Source organism: Oncorhynchus tshawytscha, linkage group LG22 (genome assembly GCF_018296145.1).
Source record: "Oncorhynchus tshawytscha isolate Ot180627B linkage group LG22, Otsh_v2.0, whole genome shotgun sequence".
Classification (NCBI taxonomy): Eukaryota; Metazoa; Chordata; class Actinopteri; order Salmoniformes; family Salmonidae; genus Oncorhynchus; species Oncorhynchus tshawytscha.
The window spans coordinates 36,196,113-36,221,789 of NC_056450.1; the positions used below are offsets into that span (position 1 = coordinate 36,196,113).

The 25,677-nt window shown below is 43.6% G+C and overlaps 1 protein-coding gene and 1 long non-coding RNA gene across 3 annotated transcripts in view; both read right to left on the bottom strand.

The window, feature by feature from the left end:
• The window catches only part of LOC112235768 (protein NDRG3), a 56,629-nt gene extending 42,067 nt beyond the window's left edge, over window positions 1-14,562 (bottom strand). Inside the window, exon 1 of one of the 2 annotated variants that reach the window (XM_042304138.1) lies at window positions 14,252-14,562. The gene's annotated coding sequence lies outside the window, so the exon portion shown is untranslated. The remainder of the gene's footprint in view (window positions 1-14,251) is intronic. The other variant, XM_042304140.1, reaches the window with a different exon arrangement.
• A 3,585-nt stretch (window positions 14,563-18,147) lies between these two features.
• On the bottom strand, window positions 18,148-25,387 carry LOC121840465. Its single transcript, XR_006079660.1, has 3 exons — window positions 25,004-25,387; window positions 23,677-23,762; window positions 18,148-18,514 (listed from the first exon to the last, which is right to left on the bottom strand). It is a non-coding gene; the product is annotated as an uncharacterized LOC121840465 (long non-coding RNA).
• Between the last annotated feature and the right edge of the window lie 290 nt (window positions 25,388-25,677).

Genomic DNA, 25,677 nt, shown 5'->3' on the forward strand with positions numbered 1-25,677 from the left:
GATTATTCCCGTCATTCTTAGCTTAGCTAAATGGCATAGTCGTTGTGTGTTCGTGCCACAGAATTCTGCGGCAGCACACAAGGTGTGCCGCAACTTTAAAGGAAGAACCACTGTAGCACCAATACAGCCAGCATAGTGCAAGGAGGAGCACTGCCAGAGCCCTGCAAAATGACCTCCAGCAGGCCACAAATGTGCATGTGTCTGCTCAAACGGTCAGAAACAGACTCCACGAGGGTGGTATGAGGGCCCGACGTCCACAGGTGGGGGTTGTGCTTACAGCCCAACACCGTGCAGGACGTTTGGCATTTGCCAGAGATCATCAAGATTGGCAAATGCGCCAGTGGCGCCCTGTGCTCTTCACAGATGAAAGCAGGTTCACACTGAGCACGTGACAGACGTGACAGTCTGGAGACGCTGTGGAGAACATTCTGCTGCCTGCAACATCCTCCAGCATGACCGGTTTGGCGGTGGGTCAGTCATGGTGTGGGGTGGCATTTCTTTGTGCTCGCCAGAGGTAGCCTGACTGCCATTAGATACCGAGATGAGATCCTCAGACCCCTTGTGAGACCATATGCTGGTGCGGTTGGCCCTGGGTTCCTTCTAATGCAAGACAATGCTAGACCTCCTGTGGCTGGAGTGTGTCAGCAGTTCTTACAAGAGGAAGGCATTGATGCTATGGATTGGCCCGCCGGTTCCCCAGACCTGAATCCAATTGAGCACATCATGTCTCGCTCCATCCACAAATGCCACGTTGCACCACAGACTGTCCAGGAGTTGACGGATGCTTTAGTCCAGGTCTGGGAGGAGATCCCTCAGGAGACCATCCGCCACCTCATCAGGAGCATGCCCAGGCGTCGTAGGGAGGTCAAAAATAATAGTTATAGGTAAGCAGATCGTGACAACTAACTAAGACTTTGACCACATGGTGTTGTTACTTTGGTCAGTAAAAACACATCCTCCCTACCCTTTAAAGCAACGATATTTGAGTGATAGGGTTGTTTAAAAAAAATAAAATGTGCAGCTGCTTTTTTACAAGTCAAAAATAAGGTGACCCCCCCCTCCCCCCTCACAAGCCAGAAGGTGGTGTAAATTAGGCACGCATAGGCTATGCTGCAGCAAATGTACCTGTCGCAAGAAAACAACTTGATACATGCATTGTAAACTGCAAACCATATGAGATGCACCGTCTGTCCCCACTCTCAGCATTGATGATTGATCATGCAGACAGAAGCCATAGAGAAGCCAGATTTAGACATTGCATATAATTTAACAATTCCATTTCACGTCATGCTGTTGATAGAAATAAAATCTTTATATTTGACCGGTTTCTCAATTATTTATCCCTGGAAAAGGAAGTGAGTTCAGGCGGGAAATCTCAGTAAATCTCTGTAACCAAGTTCCTGCAATTAAACCCTAGTCATGAGCACTGCAACAAAGACAGTGTCCCAAAATATGAGCCGTGGATGAGTCGGTCAGTGATGGTGTAATAACTAACACGCCCACACATAGACCTCTGACAAACACACACACCCACACACAGACCTCTGACAAACACACACACACCCACACAGCTGCAATCCCGCTAACCATGGCATACACAAGACATGACTGAGATGACCTTTTCCCTTGGAAATTTTTTTAAATTAGAAAAAAAAAAAAAGAAATCACAAAATTCTATTTTATAATACGTCAATCACAAACCCTGTTATTTCCACATTAATATCCTGTCCATGTGTCATCAATAATAATCGAGCATAGTCTTATTTTCAGGAAGAAAGAATAAGAAGAGATTAACATGTCAGATGAGTTGATAAATAATGAGTTTGAGAAAAGCAGTTGACAGAATAGCAGGGCTCGACATTAACGCCATCTTGTCCGGGACAAGTAAAAATGAATATAGTCGGACAAGAATAATATAGATTTAAGATGTCGAAATGGACATGTAATTAAAAAAATATATATATATATATATTTTTTTAAATCACAAAATCAAACATTAAGTGCCCGGCCAGGTTTGGATCAGAGGCCAACGTTGGAAAAAAAATAAAAATACATTTTTTGATTTTTGATGTACATATATATATAAAAAAACCCTACAGATCAATGTGTAGGTGATATGCATATTTGCTACAGCCTCATGTTAAAACTGATGCTGACATGAGGGAAGCACCAGAAAATGAAGCTGAACTTGAGATCTTGAATGATATAAATATAGGCTAAAAGCTAGTCATGTTTGACAAATATAATGAAGGACAACTAACATTAACGTCTAAAAGGTTGGATTCTGTCGACATACTCGAGGCACAGTTGGTTCAGATCAAGTGGTCACAAGGTCCGAGTGAAAGACGGTGCATGCTGTGCACTGCACATCACCCACCTTGAATCTGAGAGGCAACGGTCAGCATTGAAACTATTTAACCATACACTATTAACGTTTAAAACCTGGACGTTTTATGAAGCATGTCTTACCTCGTTTCAAAGTAGCCAAAATACAACCATACAAATGTTGAGGGAACTAACACTTCATGCCGTTCCATTGGTTTTCAAATTCAACACTTTCATTGTCCAGCAACCAAGGCATAATCCTAGTCATATTAACAACCCATCCTAAATGTTGCTATTAGATTCCCCTCTTTCTAATGGAGTAATTGTCTTGGTCACATGAGGTGCACTTTTGAGAATGGTGTTTTTGGAACAGTGCATATGCCTATACTAGCCAACAGCCATGTATGTGAGCTTATAATATGAAGAAATAAAACTTGATTAACATTTTAAACTAAAAACGGTCTGATCTGTTCCATCAGCCTCATTGCTTTAAACTAAAACTGGTGTGCGTGCAGTGGCTGTATGATTTGTTATCTGTCGTCCGAGAACTGTCCCGGTTTTGAACCGTAGACGTGTTTATCGTCCGAGGGACGACGGGGTCTGCCTTCATTTCAAGCCCCGGATGGGAATTATTTTATAAAGACATAAAAAGTATTTGGTTGTAATTGTAATATTATAGGCTACCAAGGGCGGCAGGCCTAGTGGTTAGAGCGTTGGGCCAGTAACCGAAAGGATGCTAGACCGAATCCCCAAGCTGACAAGGGAAAAATCTGTTGTTCTGCCCCTGAACAAAGCAGTTAACTGTTCCTAGGCTGTCATTGTAAATAAGAATTTGTTCTTAACTGACTTGCCTTGTTAAATAAAGGTTAAATAAAAATGTTTTTAAAGAAGTGTGGCCAACCATCCTGCAGGTGTTGTTTTTTTGAGACAGATATGCAAAGCAGCCAATAGGCAGAGTGTAGCCTACATTTGTCTGATTGTTGCAATGCATTTTATTTTGTAAAGTGGTTCCTTGCAGCGACCTGAGGTTTTGGACAAGCAAAATAATAATACTTGTCCGAAAAAAAAAAGGTAGTCAAGCCTTAGTAGGGAGGTCAAAGCCAGGGCTATGGGGGGGCAGGTGAGGATCCAGTGCAGCCAGACAGTGCTACTGTGCCCTGTTCTGACACAGAGAAACAGCCATGCAGCGACGCAGAGAAATCTGATTAGTCTTATTGAGAGACATAGCTCATGGCAACTCCTAACCCGATTTCTCAGACAGAGAGCCATGGCCCAGCTCAGCTCCCCCAATTCCCCCCCACCCACCCAGCGCAACATCTGCCCAAACGGAACCTAAGTTGCCATGGTGACCAGTCTTCGTCATCAGGTGCGAGAAGAGATATATCATTGGTTATCCCCATTCCCCAACCACACAATTAAAATATTAAAGGACCTGCCTGTATTAATCGAAAATGGCAAATGAAGATTAACCGAAATGATAAAAGATGTGACGGAAAAACGAGAGAAGCAAATGAAGGGGAAGAGACTGGTTAAAGAAGGATAAGCCTTGAAACATTGATATGAATTGTATATGGGTGGCATTGAGGCGCACTGGTTTGTGTCAAGAACTGCAATGCCGTTACATTCTTCACCCGAAACAGTTCCCGCGTGTATCAAAAAAATGGTCCACCATCCAAAGGACGTCCAGCCAACTTGACAACCTTGGGAAGCATTGGAGTTAAAGTTGACCAGCATCCCTGTGGAACCGTTTCGGGGGGTGGGGGGGTGGGGGGGGTGCAACTCAATATTAGGAAGATGTTCAAAACATTTAAAGACACTCAGTGTAGGTGGCAGTGTATTTAGCTACTGCCTACTCTTCCTGGGGTCCAGCAACATGAAGGCAGTTAGTTTAAAAACAACATTACAATACATTCACAACATATTAAGTGCCCCCTCAGGCCCATACTCTACTACCACATATCTACAACACAAAATCCATGTGAACGTGTGTGTATAGTGTGTATGTATGCATGTGTCTGTGCCCATGTGTTGCTTCAGTCTCTGCTGTTCCATAAGGTGTATTTTACATTTCTAAATCTAATTTTACTGCTTGTATGAGTTACTTAATGTGGAATAGAGTTCCATGTAGTCATGGCTCTTTGTAGTACTGTGGAATAGAGTTCCATGTAGTCATGGATCTATGTAGTACTGTACGCCTCCCGTAGTCTGTTCTGGACTTGGGGACTGTGAAGAGACCTCTGGTGGTATGTCTTGTGGGGTATGCATGGGTGTCTGAGCTGTGTGATAGTAGTTCAGACAGACAACTCTGTGCATTCAACATGTCAATACCTCTTACAAGTAGTGATGAAGTCTATCTCTCCTCCACTTTGTGTCAGGAGAGATTGACATGCATATTACTCATGTTAGCGCTCTGTCTACATCCAAGGGCTAGTCCCGCTGCCCTGTTCTGAGCAAATTGCAATTTTCCTAAGTCCCTCTGTGGCACCTGACCACATGACTGAACAGTAGTCCAGGTGCAACAAACCTAGGACCTGCCTTGTTGATAGTGTTGTTAAGAAAGCAGAGCAGTGCTTTATTATGGACAGACTTCTCCCCATCCTAGCTACTGTTGTATGGATGTTTTGACCATGACAGTTTAACATCCAGGGTTAGTCCAAGCAGTTTAGTCTCCTTAACTCGCTCAATTACCACATTCATTACAATATTTGGTTAAGGTTTAGAATTTAGTGAATGGTTTGTCCCAAATACAATGCTTTTAGTTTTTTTAAATATTTAGGACTAACTTATTCCTTGCCACCCATTCTGAAACGAACTGCAGCTCTGCAACATTTTCACTTTTGGATAAATAGCGTGCCCAATTTCAACTTCCTGCTACTCATGCCAAGAATATAAGATATGCATAGTATTAGTAGATTTGGATAGAAAACTGAAGTTTCTAAAAACTGTTTGAATCATGTCTGTGAGTATAACAGAACATATGTAGCAGGAAAAACCCTGAGGACTAACCATTCAGAATTATTTATTTTTGAGGTCACTGTCTTTTCATTGGGTTCTCATGGGGAAACGATATTTCTTAGGCACTTGTTTGCAGTTTCTACCGCTTCCACTGGATGTCACCAGTCTTTGGAATTTGGTTGAGGTTATTCCTTTGTGCAATGAAGAAGTACAGTCATCTTGGAAAAGGGTAACGCTGTTGAGAGTTGGCCAAGACTTAAAAAGTAGCATTAGTTTCCTCTCGTCCTCTATTGAAAACAGATAGACCAGTCTTCAATTTGATAGATTATTAACATTTAAAAATACCTTTGTGTATTACAAAAGTATTTAGAAATGTTTTGGCAAAGTTTACAGGTAACTTGAGATATTTTGTAGTGACTTTTCTGGATCAAACACGCCAAATAAATGGACATTTTGGATATATATGGACGGAATTAATCGAACAAAAAGGACCATTTGTGATGTTTATGGGACATATTGGCGTGCCAACAGAAGAAGCTCGTCAAAGGTAAGCCATGATAAACATTTTATTTCTGCGTTTTGTGTAGCACCTGCAGGGTTGAAATATGCTACTCTTTGTTTACTCTTCAACCTCAGGAGGCTGAAGAAATTCGGCTTGTCACCAAAAGCACTCCCAAACTTCTACAGATGCACAATCGAGAGCATCCTGTCGGGCTGTATCACCGCCTGGTACGGCAACTGCTCCGCCCACAACCGTAAGGCTCTCCAGAGGGTAGTGAGGTCTGCACAACGCATCACCGGGGGGGGGCAAACTACCTGCCCTCCAGGACACCTACACCACCCGATGTTACAGGAAGGCCATAAAGATCATCAAGGACAACAACCACCCAAGCCACTGCCTGTTCACACCGCTATCATCCAGAAGGCGAGGTCAGTACAGGTGCATCAAAGCAGGGACCGAGAGACTGAAAAACAGCTTCTCTCTCAAGGCCATCAGACTGTTAAATAGCCACCACTAACATTGAGTGGCTGCTGCCAACACACTGACTCAACTCCAGCCACTTTAATAATGGGAATTGATGGAAATTGATGTAAAATATATCACTAGCCACTTTAAACAATGCTACTTAATATAATGTTTACATACATATACATATGAGATGAGTAATGTAGGGTATGTAAACAAAAGTGGCATAGTTTAAAGTGGCTAGTGATACATGTATTACATAAAGATGCAGTAGATGATAGAGTACAGTATATACATATGAAATGAGTAATGTAGGGTATATACTGTACTCTATCATCTAAATGTAATACATGTATCACTAGCCACTTTAAACTATGCCACTTTGTTTACATACCCTACATTACTCATCTCATATGTATATACTGTACTCGATACCATATACTGCATCTTGCCTATGCCGTTCTGTACCATCACTCATTCATATATCTTTATGTACATATTCTTTATCCCTTTACACTTGTGTGTATAAGGTAGTAGTTTTGGAATTGTTAGATTAGATTACTCGTTGGTTATTACTGCATTGTCGGAACTAGAAGCGCAAGCATTTCGCTACACTTGCATTAACATCTGCTAACCATGTGTATGTGACAAATACATTTGATTTGCTATCATCAGATAGTAGCATCTTATGCTTTCGCCGAAAAGCCTTTTTAAAATCTGACATGTTGGCTGGATTCACAACGAGTGTAGCTTTAATTTAGTATCTTACATGTGTGATTTAATGAAAGTTTGAAAGTTTCATTTTATTTGAATCTGGCGCTCTGCATTTTCCCTGGCTTTTGGCCAAGTAAGACGCGACAGTCCCCCTATCCTAGAGAGGTTAAGTGCTGCAGTCATTTCAGTCCCTGTGGTAGCTGACGTGTATAGTGTTAAGTCATCCGCATGGATAGACACACTGGCTTTAGGCAAAGGCATGTTGTTATTAAGATTGAAAAAAGGGGCCTAGACAACTGCCCTGCGGAATTCCTGATTTTACCTGGATTTTGTTGGAGAGGTTTCCATTAAAGAACACCCTCTGTGTTCTGTTAGACATGTAACTATTTATCCACAATATAGCAGGAGGTGTAAAGCCATAACACACGTTTGTCCAGCAACAGACTGACTATTTTGACTATGACTATTTTGTCCAGCAACAGACTATGACTATTTTGACACCGCTGAGCCATTTATTCACAACCTGGTTGACACTCTTTAATTGCTTCCCACGTCATGCTTTGTCCACATTTTAGCCTCGATAATGACACCTCACAGTAGGGGTGTGAACGTTTAAACGAAATTGGGATTCTTAACCTTTAGGGAAAAAAATCCTGAACCGAAAAACTGTGTTTGGTTTTCTAAAACATGTCACAGTGCAGTTATCACAAAACTACCACTAACAGGTTCATCATGATTACCATAAAAGGGAAACATTTAAATTTAACAAAATACCCAACGCAACAATGCTAGGAGATATGCATCTTTCACATGATTTACCGCGGTTATAAAGCACCATCGTTGTTCACAGTTGGAAAAATGGCAGAGAGCGAGAAAGGGAAGCGAAGTCCTGTATGGCCAATTGACAATACTTTGAGTAGTTAAATGAGAAGGTGGTGAAGTTTTAGGAGGTGGAAATGAGCTAGAGTGGCAGTACAGGTGCAATGCTTAACCATCTGAAAGGGAGGCACGGTGAGACCCAAACAGACAGAGGCGATGAGGGACGGAGTGAGAAAAATCACAGCGTTGATTACAGAAAAGATTACAGTTGACATGCAGCCATTGTCAATGGTAGAGGATGTTGGCTTCAATGCCTGATGGCATTATCTAGAACCAGACTACAAGATGCCATGTAAAAAATAAAGTGTGTGATGGTCTGGATTGAGAAATTGTACAATGATTGCTCTACAAGTACAAAGCGCAAGCTATCGAACACCATATAACAGATTGTTGGATGTATATGAACATGCTATCATACATCACTGCAGGGAGCCATCACACTGATGAGAGGTGAGATATGAAGTCCCATGTACTGACCTGAGAACATGGGGGAGTAACACAGCAGAGAACCTAAAAACAGCATGACCTACCATCGTTGCCCAGTGGGTGGGGGACAGCAGTAAGGTGAGCACCGTCTGGTATCCAGGACTGAGGTACATTGAACTGAATCACTTCCCCATCGTTCATACGCAGGACCATATCTGTTTTGTGAAATTCACATGCCATTTTTTTTCTTTCTTTAAACTATGAAATCAAAAATTAGCAGTTTAAGACTTTATTTCTCATGTTTACCTTAGAGTCTCGAAACAGATTTCACGACACCAGATTTAGTCCTAGTGTGGCACGTCCTTCTTGGCTAAAAAATGAATAAATTGTTTCATGTTGGAAGCTGTCTGGGCGGAGAGAAAACACAAATGGTCATACGCACACCAGGCTACAAACAGATCAGTGAGTTTGAAACAGCCAGGTGACCGCCGTTCCGTCTGTCAACCACGGCTACTTAAGTCGATGGACCCAGTGTAAGGCCTAATATGATGTCCACACTGTCACTATACTGTATTGTATTAAAGATGCATGGAAGCCAGGGGGGAAAGAGAGAGAGTGATGACAAAGCCCGGGGCTCTCTAGGCTCATTTATACACACACACACACGAGTCTCAGCTGTGTGTGTGGGTGGTTTCCGTTAGCGTCTCATTGTACGGAGGGGAAGAGTCTAACAAAGGGAGCCTCATTCAACCCCTTTGTCTTTGAGTTTATTTCAAAAAGGAGGACTGAACTGTCATTCCACAGATGCAGCAGGTCCATGGGTATAATTGCAGGGCTGGAATGTGGAGGAGACAGAAACTTCCGATGCTACACAAGTGTATCACATGTAACAGTCTCTCTGCAGCAGGGGATCAAATCTAATTGTATGTGTCACATAAAATACGTGTAGACGAACAGTGAAATGCTTCCTCACGGGCCCTTCCCAACAACATGGAGAGAAAAATAATACACAATGAGGAACGACAACTTGGCTATATACCCGGGGTACCAGAACCGAGCCGATGTGCAGGGGTACAAGGAAATTGAGGTAGATATGTACATATAGGCAAGTGACTAGGCAACAGGATAGATACAAATAGTATCAGCAGAGAATGTGAAAAGTCAAAAGAGTTAGTGCAAAAAGGATCCATGCAGATAGTCCAGGTAGTTATTTAGTAGTCTTATGGCTAGAAGCTGTTCAGGGTCCTGTTGGTTCCAGACTTGCTGCATTGGTACCGCTTGCTGTGCGGTAGCAGAGAGAACAGTCTATGACTTGGGTGGCTGGAGTCTGAACATTTGTAAGGCCTTCATCTAACACCATCTGCTATAGAGGTCCTGGATGGCAGGAAGCTTGGCCCCAGTGATGTAACGGGCCGTATGCACTACCCTCTGTAGCGCCTTGCGGTCGGATGCCAAGCAGTTTCCATACCACGCCATGATGCATCCAGTCAAGATGTTCTCAATGGTGCAGCTGTGTAACTTGATAAGGATCTGAGGGTCCATGCCAAATCTTTTCAGCCTCCTGGGGGGGAAGAGGCGTTATCATGCCTTCTTCACGACTGTGTTGGGGTGTGTGGACCATGATCATTCCTTAGTGACGTGGACACTGGGAACTTGAAACTCTTGAAGAGCTCCACCACAGCTCTGACGATGTGGAGCGGGTCAAGTTCCCAGTGTCCACATCACTAAGGAATGATCAAATGGGCGTGCGCAATGTCGTTGGCGGTCAGGCCTACCACTTGTCTCGTCAGCAAACTTTAAAAAGGTTTTGGAGTCGTGTGCGGTCACACAGTCGTGGGTGAACATGGAGTACAGGAAGGGACTAAGCACGCACCCTGAGGGGTCTCCCCGTGTTGAGGGTCTGTGTGGCCTACCCTCACTACCTGGGGGCGGCCCGTCAGGAAGTCCAGGATGCAGTTGTTCAGTCCCATGTTCCTGAGCTTAGTGATGTGCTTGGAGCTGAGCTGTAGTCAATGAACAGCATTCTCGCACAAGTGGCCCTCTTGTCCAGGTGGGAGAGGGTAGTGTGGAGTGCAATAGAGATTGCGTCGTCTGTGGATCAGTTGGGGCAGTGTGTGAATTGGAGTGGGTCCAGGGTGTCTGGAATGGTGGTCTGGAGCCATGACCAGCCTTTCAAAGCATGTCATGGCTAAAGATGTGAGAGCAACGGGGAGATAGTCATTTAGACAGGTTACCTTGGCATTGTTTGGCACAGGGACTATAAACTCACGTCACTCCAGCAAGCTCAAGGTCACCAACTCCATCCATGTATCTCACAAACCCACACAAAAGTGACTAAACAACTAACATTCGGGTTTATTTTTTTCCAGTGCAGCCTGGCTCTCCTCTGGCACTGGTTTCACAGTGATCCACCTATGGAGTGCTGCCAGGTCAGGCATCAGAGTCTCCTACTCATGGTCAGCTAATGAAGAGAGAGTCTGTATAGGCGCCAGCCAGAATGCTAAGAGAATAAGGTTGGCAGACTGAGCACTGCAAAGTGACACACTCGTGACTCGTCTCCATTACATATTGAGGTTGGTATTCAAGACGCAACGGAGCAGACGAGGGTGACATCTGCTTCCAAAGAGAGAAGAGTTAGGGGGGAAATGGAGACACCCTCATCTGGCAATACAGTAAGGAGAGGGAGAGTAGCCTGGCTAGGGGACCGTGACCAAGCAGCCAGGACAGGCCACAGGAGAGGTAATAAGGCTATCCAGACGGCAAGCAATAACCTCTGACAGAATATTCTTTATGAGCCGTTGGGCTGGGTAACGAGCGTTTGATGTTAGCGCGTTCCTTTGCGTTGCTTTGTATTCCCCACCTGAGTAACTGTGCTTACTAATACACAGCCAAGGGACCTGCTCCTCCTGGGCAATGCTCAGCCAAGTTTGTGATGTAGGAAGGGAAAAATATCTAAATATAGAAATGCTCAGCCTAAATTACATGTGGGTATATTTGGAGCGTTTCAGCTCATCTTTATTTTAGCAGGGAGTCCCATAGAGACCAATATCTATTTTACAAAAGGTGCCCTGCATATAGGCCGACACAATATCAGGGAGCAGCTTGTGCTTTCCCTGTTCTGTGAGACAACACCCGCTCAAACCAGTCTTGTTTGGGTAAGCCTAATTGGTAATGCCACTGCACAGCTCTTTACCAGGCATCTCTGCAGTGCTGCTGCTCGGACAGTGGCGGTCATGGAATTTTGTATGACTGTAATTGGCCAGCCAAATGACCACGGGCTCCGTGATAACCATTAGAATAGCAAGAAATAATTTACACTCACATATTCTCCTTTCCTGACCGCATGTGCTGCCATAGAAATAGAATGAATAGATCGGGAGTCCCCATTCAAGTCAATGACGGCATAATGGGTGGACTGGCGGATGTACACTTAGGACCAAAGCAGGAAGTGTACCCATCAATATGTGCTGTGGATTCAACTCAACTGACATTACAAAAACTACATTCCATTGCATGAGCCATTTCAGCTAACATCATTTGAATGAGCATTCAACATTACCATGGACATTATGGCATCACAATACCAGGCAGTCATTGTGAGTGTAACCATAGCTGTGTTTGAATACCCATACTAACATACCGTATACTTAAGGAGTATCTACTACATACTATTACTTCATTTTAGTATACTGTAAACAAACGGTATCGTTTCAGCTGAGCATACTAGTCGCCTGTCTGCCAGAAGTTGATACTCTTGCTAGCTAGATAGCATATAATTAATATACTGCCTGGCAAGTTCGATGTGTTAGTAGCCAACTAACGTTAGCTGGTTACCTAACATACCGGCGGTACATACTGCTGTAATGATATGCGGTTCGTAAGGATAGCGTAGCTAACAAATTGTCAGCCAACATTACATTGCTCAACATTTGTCGTAATTAGTTCAAATCAATGAATTTGTATCCGCTCTCGTTGGACTTTGGCTGCATATTTTCCACCTTTTTCTTCAAATCTGAAAGCGTTTTGCGAAGCCACATCCATTTTCTGAAGAATTGCATTATGGGCCCTAAAAGTACAAAAATTGTATCCACTGCGTGTATACATCGTATTTTGGAGAATTTAGTACGACATCCGGGAACTTTTGGCATACTAAATATATCCATACTATGACCAATAAGCATACTACATACTCAATTTACATAACAAATAGTATGGTTAGTATGAGTATACGAACACTGCTCATGAGTTTACCAGTCAAATCGCCAGGGTTAGAGGTTCCAAGCCCAGTCTATTCATTGTTGCTACAACACCTTTCTTGTTTCAGCAAGGGACAACAAAGTTACTACGTTGCTAAGAGTCCATGTTATCACAGAAACAGAACTCAACCGCACAAATGCCTGGCCGGCCAGTCTTCAGTCGACTGTTCGTAAATGAATTAATGGTTATTTTACTTTCATGACGGTCTACATCACAGCTGTCAAACTCATTCCACGGAGGGCCGAGTGTCTGCTAGCATTTTTAAGACGCCCGCTAGCACCCAGCCACACAGTAGCCGATGCGCAATCATAAAACATGTTGGACCTTTAGGACGACAACCTCAACTGTGTAACGTACAATTTCACATGGTCATTGAGTGTAATACTGAGGTTGGCTGCTGTCATTACATTGCTTAATCACAATTATATAAATTACAGACATCAACCAATCCCCTAGCAGTTATTAACTGGACAAAAACAATTGAATAAACCAAAACCACATTGAATGAAACTCAGGGGATATAAATGGGCCCAGGGGATACAATGTTCACCATTGATTACATAGTGGTGGTGCCTTCTTCCCCTCCCCTCCCCTCCAGCAGAGCTTGGCAAAGACCTCCCCAGGGCCAGCCACAGAAATAGAATCAAGGATGGAGAGAACTGTCCTGCACCACAGCTGTTGTATGTAACACAGAAACCTGGAAAATCCAGCTCAAGTACAGTAGAAGGCTTTGCTTGCTTCAGTAGCCCTGGGGGGGGCATCATCTCTTGCCATTGCCAACAGAACTCACCTGTCTTGGGAAGAGAGTAAATTCCACAGTTCCTATCCTTTATAATTTCCAAGCAGTAGGGTACATTATAAAAAGTACATCTCATTACAGCTTAAAAAGTACATAAATCCAAGGGCTGCAGATTATGCACAGGGATGAATCACAATTCAACCCTCAATGTTAGTCTCTGGTCTCTGTCTGAACAGAACGCCATAATTTGTGTGTAGGTTTACTGTATGGTTGCAGAGGCCATCTGGACTCCTAAACAGCTGTCACTAATCTCATGGCTTTGCTGGCATTTGTTTGTGTTTTTAAATCTCTGTATTTTGGGAATCTAGGTTAGCAGCACGAATACACAATCAAAGGGACACTTTACTGGGGGATAGCTATGTTTAAAAGGGCATGGCTCTTCTGCCAAGGACTTGCTTCTCTCTAACTAGACATTGACAGTCCATCTCCCTAAATCCCTTGCCCTGTGTTCTGATTCTTAATGTGAAATCTTTCAAGGGAATAGGTTAACAATACCACAATAACTATACATACAAACCCAATATAGCTTTAACTAACGGTTTGGCGTGACTAGTTAGCATCTCAAGTCCTGGCTAGCTAACTTTAGCTAAGATTGCACCAAAGACAGGCTACTCTTCCAACCACTCTCTGCTGGTCCAATGGTCGTTAACTAGCCAAGTTAAACGGTAACGTTTAGCTATTAAAACATGTATGAAAATGTTAATCAAATTATCAGGTTTACGCTGGGCTTCATAGATAACTAGCTTAATGAATTCACGTTGAACTAGCTAGCTACAATTAGTTAACTACTGTTAGCAGCTCGCTAACGTTGTCTAGCCGAGAACAACGCACTTTACCAAACCTTTGCTTTGGCTAAGAAAACCAACAACTGCCATACAAACGTCTTAGCTACACACGGTTTATATCCGAGAAGGCAGCATGCTACTCACCCGTTGATTCAAGATAAAACAGTGGGGAAAGCAGTCGGACTGGCCGTCTCGTAGTGCTCGAACCGCCGGAGACCAACTGAAACCAACAGCACGCTGATCTGACACATGAAAGGACCCTTCAATGTGTAAATGGAGACCAACTCCAATACATTTCCATTCAAACCGAACCTAGAGGATGACCCGTATGCGTGATAGGAGGTATATATACGGTGACTTCCTTTAGCTGTGTTGCTTTGTATCTGAATCAGTTTTATTTGAGAATTAAAAAAAATTAATCTAAAAATGAATACTGATATTGACCTAGTTACTTTCCCTAGATTGATTCTGGGCAATGTTAGATCGTGAATTCGCATATCATATGCTTGCTCGTCTAGTCTGAGTTATAATGTTCGAAGAGTAACACAACGTACAGACCGCGTAATTTAGATAAATAAAAATGTTTATTTTCTTGCATGGAAATCTTAAATAATTATTTATTAAACAAAAATAGCACGATTCCAGTGTTGGGTCCTGGGTAAAGCTAAATCTCAGTCCTCTCATGACAAAATCTATTACATTAAAAAAACATACATTGATAAATCTGACGCTGCTAACATTCAGCTGAAATATAAAATATTATTAACCATTGAAACAAACAGGAAGGGAAAAACACATCATTCTGAAATGGGTCACATTAAACATCAATTTGCGGCTCCAGTGGCGCAGTGGTCTAAGGCACTGCATCTCAGTGCTAGAGGGGTCACTACAGACCCTGGTTTGATTCCAGGCTGTATCACAACCAGCCATGATTGGGAGTCCCATAGGGCGGCACACAATTTGCCCAGCGTCAGGGTTTGGCCGGGGTAGGCCGTCATTGTAAATTGTTCTTATCTGACTTTTCAAGTTAAATACATTTTAGAATGTGCAATAATTTGACATTTCTGGTTAAATGGCTGTTAATTAAAATGTGGGAAGTTAGCTAAATGAGAGGAGTTGATGCGTTTACTAAAATAGCGAGGTGGGCAGAGACGACGGGATGCGCAAAGCTGTGAAACCAACAGACAGCGTGAACCTCGTTGCGATTATAACTTGCTGGGAGTGCGCTCGGTAGCTAGCAAGATTTTATAGATCTCTGGTACTTCAAATTAATGAATCCCTGTCAGTTATGCTTAGTATCTGCATAGCTAAAACCATCAGTAGCAAGCTAATGTTGCTAGCAATTTGGGGAATAATAATTAAATGCACCTACATTGGTGTTCCGGTGCGGGGAGTGACACCATCTACTAACCCTCCCCCCTAGCTCCAACCCTAACCTTATTCTAAACCTAACCTTAGCAAGCAGCTGACGTATAAAGTATTATTAACCATTGAAACAAACAGTAAGGAAAAACAAATAATTCTGAAATGGGTCAGGTCAAAGTCGCATGTCAATTTGGGGCTCCAGAGTGGCGCAAGTGATCTAAGGCACTGCATCTCCGTGCAGAGGCGTCCCTACAGACCCTGGTTTGATTCCAGGCTGTATCACAACCAGCTGTGATTGGGAGTCCCATAGGGCGGCGCACAATTGGCCCAGCGTCAGGGTTTGGCCGGGGTAGGCCATCATTGTAAATAAGAATTTGTTCTTAACTGACTTGCCAAGTTAAATAAAGGATAAATAAAAATACCCATTTCACATGCAAAGATTAAGAAAATGCACAATAGAAAGAAACCAAAGTAATATTCCTGATATGGTACAAGGAAACGCAGAGGTGGCACTACCATAAGGGACTCCAGAGCCTTCTGACTACACACTGTGGGGCCATATGCTGGGCTGGCTCCATCTGCTTTCCCCCCACTGCTTTCCAGTCAACACATACACACACACACATCCTCTAGTTCTACCCACCAGGGAAGGATACACAGGCAATGTACTGAGTATATCAGTACTAAATATACTGTGACACAGTCCTATACTCTATGGACTACGTGCTATACATATCATTACTTACTGATTACAAAGATGCAATCAAAAAAATTCTAAATTAAATTCTGAATCACAATATATAAAAGGATAAGAGCACAGTGCCCGCATGAAATAAGAAAAAAAAACGAACATCACAACTAAATATTTAAATCAAAGACAAATATCTTAACAGGGTATTACAATTGACAAAATATACAGTTTGTTTGTAAAAGTATTAATATTGGCAATCTCCTCTAAATAACTTTGTATACTATACTACGTCAATATCTATGAGGAAAGAAACATTTGTTATTAAAAAGGACAATAGAAAGATACCATCTATTCTCAAGAACATTCTGGACATTCAAAAGACAGGACAATATTTGCAAATATGAAAATATTTCCCCTCCTTTTAAAAATGACTTCTGTTTTTTTGTATAACTTTTTGGATTGTCCATCTGTAGACACTCTACAGACTATCAGACTATTTCAACTAACCATCTACTAATGCTACCCCTAGCTCCAACCCTAACCTTATTCTAAACCTAACCTTAGCAAGCAGTTGCTTATCAACAGATGGCCAAACTATCTGTAGAGCATCTACAGATGGAATATCCAGACTATCCAAATAAAGTGTGACCCTTATTTTTTGTGATCTTAAAACATCATTATTAAGCAATTTTTTCCAAATAACATTTCATTGAAACACTAATCAAAAATATGCATTTGAAACATAGGATTAGATACATATGTGCTTACATTGAACACACATGTGTAATGTTATATAAACATTTAATAGAACTGTAGAAGAAAAAGCCTACAGTGGTCTACATTTGAACCTTTCAGCAAAACCATCCAATCATAAAGCCCTGTTGGATATAGATGATTGATGTTAGCAAAAACAAAGTATTCACCATGTTTTACATTGAATTGCAAGAACTATATTATTAGGAGGGGTTGACTTACAATCAAAAACCTAAGTTTCATGTATGGCTTTTAAGTTTTATGTGTGCTTGTTTTTTTTTTTTTTTTAATGGTCAAATTAATAAAAACTAAACTAAAAAAGTGTTAAACATGGTTATGTTCTGTTCTTATTTTTCTTGCATTTCAGAAAAGTAGCCTGTCCTATCCATCCTTCATCACCATGGCAGGAATGCAGGTTGCCAGACATTTCATATGGTTGATTCCTGAATTGTCAGTAGTAGCAGGTATCTCAGGAATCCCCTGTTAACGTCTCTGTCCCTGTCACCCACACACAGGGTTGTGGACTATATGTTACCTTCAACAATGTAATCCGTTACAGTTACCTGTCCACAATTGTAATCAGTTACGTAACTTTGGGATTATCCAAACTCATTATCAATCTGATTACTTTCAGTTACTTTTGGACAGAAGACAGAACAAGATTCATCTAAATGCATTTGGTGTGTCATCATAGTGGTCTCTGATTGGTGTGTCATCATAGTGGTCTTTGATTGGTGGTCATCATTTGGTGTGTCATCATAGTGGTGTCTGATTGGTGGTCATCATTTGGTGTGTCATCATAGCGGTCTTTGATTGGTGGTCATCATTTGGTGTGTCATCATAGTGGTCTCTGATTGGTGGTCATCATTTGGTGTGTCATCATAGTGGTCTCTGATTGGTGGTCATCATTTGGTGTGTCATCATAGTGGTCTCTGATTGGTGGTCATCATTTGGTGTGTCATCATAGCGGTCTTTGATTGGTGGTCATCATTTGGTGTGTCATCATAGTGGTCTCTGATTGGTGGTCATCATTTGGTGTGTCATCATAGTGGTCTCTGATTGGTGGTCATCATTTGGTGTGTCATCATAGCGGTCTTTGATTGGTGGTCATCATTTGGTGTGTCATCATAGTGGTCTCTGACATCCGGTCAGACTTGCTCAGTTGGAACAAACTTAAACTTGCACCTTTTAAAAAAAAATGCTGAATTGACTGTCATTAAGAAAACTGAAAAGGTGTCATAATGTATTTATTTTCTGATATTAAAAGTAATCCAAGAAGTAATGTAGTTTTTCAAAAGGATCTGTAATCTGATTACAATAGTTTTGCTGGTATAATAACTGATTAATGACAGTTTGTGTTACTCCCCTACCCATCATTTGTACTGTAGTGTTGCTTGCTACGCCCTGCTCCAGCCAGGTCTCTGTGGTGAAGTGATGAACTCAGTGGGGCACTCATGTGTTGGAGGAGCAGAGGGACATCTGATGCACGGTGCCCAGGTCTCTGACCATCTGTCTGATGAGATGTTTGAGCTGAGGCAATCAGGTCAACGGGTCAGGAGGTTCCAGTTCCCCTGTGTAGTCCAGCCTACTCTCCAACACTGCAGAGGGATAGGAGGAGGAGGAGGAGCAGGAGGAGCAGGAAGAGGAGAGAAAGGGGAGAGACCGAGTGAGGAAGACATAAATAATAAGAATAAGAATAAAGAATAAAGTAAGAATAAATAATAGTTCCATCATACTTACATCCATGTAAAAATGTATCTTCCTTCAACTGGATAATTTAAATGTATCTCTCAAATGAATCATCTCTGTGCCACACAGGGTCTGATGACAGTGGTATGGAACAGACATTGGTATAGGTGGCAGGGAGTCTAGTGGTTAAGAGTGTTGGGTCTGACAGTGGTAAGGGCAGCAGTTAGTCTAGTGGTTAAGAGTGTTGGGTCTGATGACAGTGGTAAGGACAGCAGGTAGTCTAGTGGTTAAGAGTGTTGGGTCTGATGACAGTGGTAAGGGCAGCAATCACCCGCTCCTGGGCAACGTGCATCACGTCTTTGACGTGCTCAACGGCCTACAGCTTAAGATTAGCTTCCTCCAGTGAGTACCATCAAAGTTACTGCAAATACTTTCTAAAAACGTCATGTTCCACAATTTGGGGTGTGACTGGTTTGTGGATGATCCATCTTCAATGAATGTGAATTCTCTCTCACCCCTCTCTGTCATTCTGTACAAGGACCCAGAAACACTCTGATCTGAAGCGCCAGTCCTGGAAGCAGGATGAGGAGCTGCAGTATAGAGACCAGCAGGGCCCCTTCACCTCTAGCTAACGACAGAGAGGAGGTGGGCGACACGCTGAGTGCAACGTCCATTTCAACACACTCTGTGCAGCCCAACAGGGTTCAGAAGAGCCCAACCTCGTTCTTGGACTCGAATGCTTCCTATATCAGCAGTGAGCACTTCTACCAGAAGCCGTGGGTGTACTACCCAGCGGTGGAGCAGAGGCTGGTGGTGGAGACACTGAGAGAGAGAGGCTCTGAGCTGCAGGACAGCCTGAGGAGCACCGAGGACCTACTGGAGCTGGCACAGCGCTACGGTGGCCCATTGCACCCAGACAGAGCCAAGCTCTACCCTAGCTCCCTGCTGCAGGACCGGACCAAGATTCACCCCACTACCCTACAACCAGACAAGGTCCGTACTCCTTCTCGAAGATGATTGTGTGTCAGTAGTTACAACATAAATCATATCCAATATATGCATTAGAATTGGTGTAAGTTGTGATGAAGAGACGATATCTGAAAACTAAAGTACGGTAGCTGGATTCATGACAAATCTGTTTCCCTTTGACTTGGATGCCATCTTCTGTTCTGTTTCCAGGGTGTGGACCTGTATAAGAAGTCCTGTTCTGTTTCCAGGGTGTGGACCTGAATAAGAAGTCCTGTTCTGTTCTGTTTCCAGGGTGTGGACCTGTATAAGAAGTCCTGTTCTGTTCTGTTTCCAGGGTGTGGACCTGTAAAAGAAGGGTGTCCTGTTCTGTTCTGTTCTGTTTCCAGGGTGTGGACCTGAATAAGAAGTCCTGTTCTGTTTCCAGGGTGTGGACCTGTATAAGAAGTCCTGTTCTGTTTCCAGGGTGTGGACCTGTATAAGAAGTCCTGTTCTGTTTCCAGGGTGTGGACCTGTATAAGAAGTCCTGTTCTGTTCTGTTTCCAGGGTGTGGACCTGTATAAGAAGTCCTGTTCTGTTCTGTTTCCAGGGTGTCAGAGACTGAAGAGTCCTGTTCTGAGCCCAGGGTGTGCACCAGACATAAAAGTCCTGTTCTGTTCCCAGACAAAGACTGTTCTGTTCTGTTTCCAGGGTGTGGACCAGATAAGAAGTCCTGTCTGTTTCACAGGGTGTGGCCATGTAAAACCATGTTCTGTTCACACAGGGATGGACCTCATAAGAAGGATCTGGATGGTGTGGACCTGTATAAGAAGTCCTGTTCACACACTGTCCCATAAATGTTCCAGGGTGTCATTTAAGAAGTCCTGTTCTGTATCCAGAGCAACTTATATAAAGTCTGTTTGTTTTTTAGGGTTGGACCTGTTAAGAAGTCCTGTTCTGTTCTGAATGGACCTGTATAAGAAGCAGTATTAAGCATCAGTCACTAGCCACTGGTATAGAGACAGGTGGAGCCCAATGATATCCACTTGTGCTGCATTCATGTGCATATCACCTGTTGGCATTGAGCTGTAATCAGCCAGCTATATCTGGATGGTACCAGCCCTCACTGTCCCACCTGCTTCTTTCAGCAGACCCTTACCAGCCCTCATATAAAGTCTGTTTTCCCTACCAGCCCTCAGTCACTAGCCACTGGTATGCACACCAGCCCTCACTCACCTGCATTCAGTATTCCCTGGCAGCTGTAATCAGCCAGCTATATCCCTTACCAGCCCTCACTCACCTGCTTCTCTCAGTATTCCCTACCAGCCCTCACTCACCTGCTTCTCTCAGTATTCCCTACCAGCCCTCACTAACCTGCTTCTCTCAGTATTCCCAACCAGCCCTCACTCATCTGCTTCTCTCAGTATTCCCAACCAGCCCTCACTCACCTGCTTCTCTCAGTATTCCCAACCAGCCCTCACTCACCTGCTTCTCTCAGTATTCCCTACCAGCCCTCACTCACCTGCTTCTCTCAGTATTCCCAACCAGCCCTCACTCACTTGCTTCTCTCAGTATTCCCTACCAGCCCTCACTCACCTGCTTCTCTCAGCATCCCTGTCAAGAGTCAATGTGCAGCAGGTGGGACGAAGTCAGGCGCAGGACACCGGGAATGAGTAATAAAGGTCTTTACTCAACAAAACAACAAAATATTCCACGTAGGGAAACAAACTCAACTAAACTCACAAACAAACGCGACAGCTTAACACGCAACAAACACGCACAAAACCAATGGGGAAACCAGAGGGTTAAATAGGGACAAATAACTAAGAAATGGAAATCAGGTGTGTACAACGAAGACAAAACAAATGGAAATCAGGTGTGTACAACGAAGACAAAACAAATGGAAATCAGGTGTGTACAACGAAGACAAAACAAATGGAAAAAGAAAACGTGGATCGCTGGCAACTAGAAAACCGGTGACGACGACCGCCGCCCGAACAAGGAGAGGGACCACCTTCGGCAGAAGTCGTGACAATCCCCTACCAGCCCTCACTCAGCTGCTTCTCTCAGACTTCCCTACCAGCACTCATTCAGCTGCTTCTCTCAGCCTTCCCTACCAGCACTCATTCAGCTGCTTCTCTCAGCCTTCCCTACCAGCCCTCACTCAGCTGCTTCTCTCAGACTTCCCTACCAGCCCTCATTCAGCTGCTTCTCTCAGCCTTCCCTACCAGCCCTCACTCAGCTGCTTCTCTCAGACTTCCCTACCAGCCCTCACTCACCTGCTTCTCAGTCAGCGGGGATGCAGACTCAGACCCTGATGGGCCTTCTGTTGTTAGATGTGTACATTTGTTACAATGGAGCAGTGCGCAAAGCGAGCAATTTTGATACATTGTATAATTTCATCGCCTGTTATAGCCAAGAGCACAGACCAGTCTGAGTAGACTTTGCAAGTTCACTGTCATGCAGCCTCGGAGTGTCAGAGAGGGAACGTGGAGCACTGCTTCTCAACATGCAGCCTCGGAGGGTCAGAGAGGGAACGTGGAGCACTGCTTCTCAACATGCAGCCTCGGAGTGTCAGAGAGGGAACGTGGAGCACTGCTTCTCAACATGCAGCGGAGTGTTGGAGCACTGCTTCTCAACATGCAGCCTCGGAGTGTCAGAGGGAAAAAATGCATCTTGTCTCAACATGCAGTCTGAACAGTTATATAAGCACTGATCCATGCAGCTTTACAGCAAAGAAAACATCTTGTCTCTAGTCTGAACAGTTATATAATATGATCCATGTTACCAGAGGTCTTGTCTCTAGTCTAAACAGTTATATAATATGATCCATGTTACCAGAGGTCTTGTCTCTAGTCTAAACAGTTATATAATATGATCCATGTTACCAGAGGTCTTGTCTCTAGCCTGAACAGTTATATAATATGATCCATGTTACCAGAGGTCTTGTCTCTAGCCTAAACAGTTATATAATATGATCCATGTTACCAGAGGAGGCCTTTTGCCTTATGGTAGGCCGTCATTGGCCCAGCGTTGTTAGGGTTTGGCTGGGGTAGGCCGTCATTGACCCAGTGTCGTTAGGGTTTGGTTGGGGTAGGCCGTCATTGACCCAGTGTCGTTAGGGTTTGGCTGGGGTAGGCCGTCATTGACCCAGTGTCGTTAGGGTTTGGTTGGGGTAGGCCGTCATTGACCCAGCGTCTTTAGGGTTTGGCTGGGGTAGGCCGTCATTGGCCCAGTGTCGTTAGGGTTTGGCTGGGGTAGGCCGTCATTGACCCAGCGTCGTTAGGGTTTGGCTGGGGTAGGCCGTCATTGACCCAGTGTCGTTAGGGTTTGGTTGGGGTAGGCCGTCATTGACCCAGCGTCGTTAGGGTTTGGCTGGGGTAGGCCGTCATTGGCCCAGTGTCGTTAGGGTTTGGCTGGGGTAGGCCGTCATTGGCCCAGCGTCGTTAGGGTTTGGCTGGGGTAGGCCGTCATTGGCCCAGCGTCGTTAGGGTTTGGTTGGGGTAGGCCGTCATTGGCCCAGCGTCGTTAGGGTTTGGCTGGGGTAGGCCGTCATTGGCCCAGCGTCGTTAGGGTTTGGCTGGGGTAGGCCGTCATTGGCCCAGCGTCGTTAGGGTTTGGTTGGGGTAGGCCGTCATTGTAAATAAGAATTTGTTCTTAAGGGACTTGCGTAGTTAAATAAAGGTTAAATACAAATGTATAATAATCCCCCCCCATGGACATTTATCATTGTTGCAGTTGTAAATATGTATATATATTATAATTTTAATTATTGTTTCATTCACTTCTCTTTGACCTGCACTGTTGGAGTTCAAAGCTTAAGAATTTCACTGAACCCTGCAAATACATGTGACCAGGGGCGCAACTTTCACTGGCCGTGCACATTCTGACATTGCATTAATGTTCCCCCCAGTTTTATCATTGGAATGTGATACAAACCGAGGCAACGGAGTGCTTTAGGACCATGCGGATGCCTCTCGGCGGGTAAGTAGGCTGATTGGTGTGTTTATCCGATTGGATAAAAAAATAAAACAAGTTATGTCCCTCCCACTTCTAAAACCAAAGTTGTGCCAATGTCTGCGACCCTGTGCATGTGACTAATAAAATAATCTATTAAGATACAGACCTTTGCTTGTGTCTGACCTTTCCCTCTTTGGCGGTGGCCTCTGTCCAAGAGACACACCCTCCTCTTCCTCAGTTCGCGTTAACTTTCTGTAAACGATAACAAGTGAAAGTTCAGTGTGACTCAGCAGACATTCCTCCCCTTGACTTCTTCCACTTATCTATCAAGCTACAGAATCTGTCCTAACATGCTTTATTAAGCCACAATTCAAGTTACCAAGCAAAGCTATAAGTCAAGCTTCCATCTTTCTTCTCCAGTTCGGACACGAGCACAACCATGGGAAACATTCTATTTCAACCTGATGATTCTACAGCGGTTTTTCATTGTTCCACTGTCAAAGCCTTACGCCTTGATCACACCGATTAGCGTCATTGTGCAAAACGGTACACAGCATCATCTGTGTGTGCAACAAAAGTTCACCTTCTGCTACCATTTCTGTCAAGCTGTCTAGGCATACAGTTTGATGCATATATTCGAAAAATCCAACGTATGCACCACACCGAACGCATTGCAACTGCCTCTGCAACGCAATGCTGCAAGGCAAACGTAGCATTTTATTGGAAATGAATGTACTTCTGGTGAACCAAAATGCAATGCTGCAAGGCAAACGTAGCATTTCATTGGAAATGACTGTACTTCTGGTGTACCAATATGCAATGCTGCAAGGCAAACGTAGCGTTTCATTGGAAATGAATGTACTTCTGGTGTACCAATATGCAATGCTGCAAGGCAAATATAGTGTTTCATTGGAAATGACTGTACTTCTGGTGTAACAAAATGCAATGCTGCAAGGCAAACGTAGCGTTTCATTGGAAATGAATGTACTTCTGGTGTACCAAAATGCAATGCTGCAAGGCAAACATAGCGTTTCATTGGAAATGAATGTACTTCTGGTGTACCAAAATGCAATGCTGCAAGGCAAATATAGCGTTTCATTGGAAATGAATGTACTTCTGGTGTACCAAAATGCAATGCTGCAAGGCAAACGTAGCGTTTCATTGGAAATGAATGTACTTCTGGTGTACCAAAATGCAATGCTGCAAGGCAAACATAGCGTTTCATTGGAAATGAATGTACTTCTGGTGTACCAAAATGCAATGCTGCAAGGCAAATATAGCGTTTCATTGGAAATGAATGTACTTCTGGTGTACCAAAATGCAATGCTGCAAGGCAAACGTAGCATTTCATTGGAAATGAATGTACTTCTGGTGTACCAAAATGCAATGCTGCAAGGCAAACGTAGCGTTTCATTGGAAATGACTGTACTTCTGGTGTACCAAAATGCTATGACGCTGTTTGTGTGATCGAGGCCTTACACTAACCTACATACCTTCAGAAGGTCGGTACCAGTTCAGCGGGGAACTGTCCAGAAACATCCCTTTCTTTCTCCTCCTGCCTTTGGTTACTGCTCATCACACACTCCCCACCTACATTCACATCTTCCCTTTCAGTTTGGACAACCTTCCCATCTTTCCTTTCAGCTTGGACAACCTTCCCATCTTTCCTTTCAGCTTGGACAACCTTCCCATCTTTCCTTTCAGCTTGGACAACCTTCCCATCTTTCCTTTCAGCTTGGACAACCTTCCCATCTTTCCTTTCAGCTTGGACAACCTTCCCATCTTTCCTTTCAGCTTGGACAACCTTCCCATCTTTCCTTTCAGCTTGGACAACCTTCCCATCTTTCCTTTCAGCTTGGACAACCTTCCCATCTTTCCTTTCACAACCTTCCCATCTTTCCTTTGGACAACCTTCCCATCTTTCCTTTCAGCTTGGACAACCTTCCCATCTTTCCTTTCAGTTTGGACAACCTTCCCATCTTTCCTTTCAGTTTGGACAACCTTCCCATCTTTCCTTTCAGTTTGGACAACCTTCCCATCTTTCCTTTCAGCTTGGACAACCTTCCCATCTTTCCTTTCAGTTTGGACAACCTTCCCATCTTTCCTTTCAGTTTGGACAACCTTCCCATCTTTCCTTTCAGCTTGGACAACCTTCCCATCTTTCCTT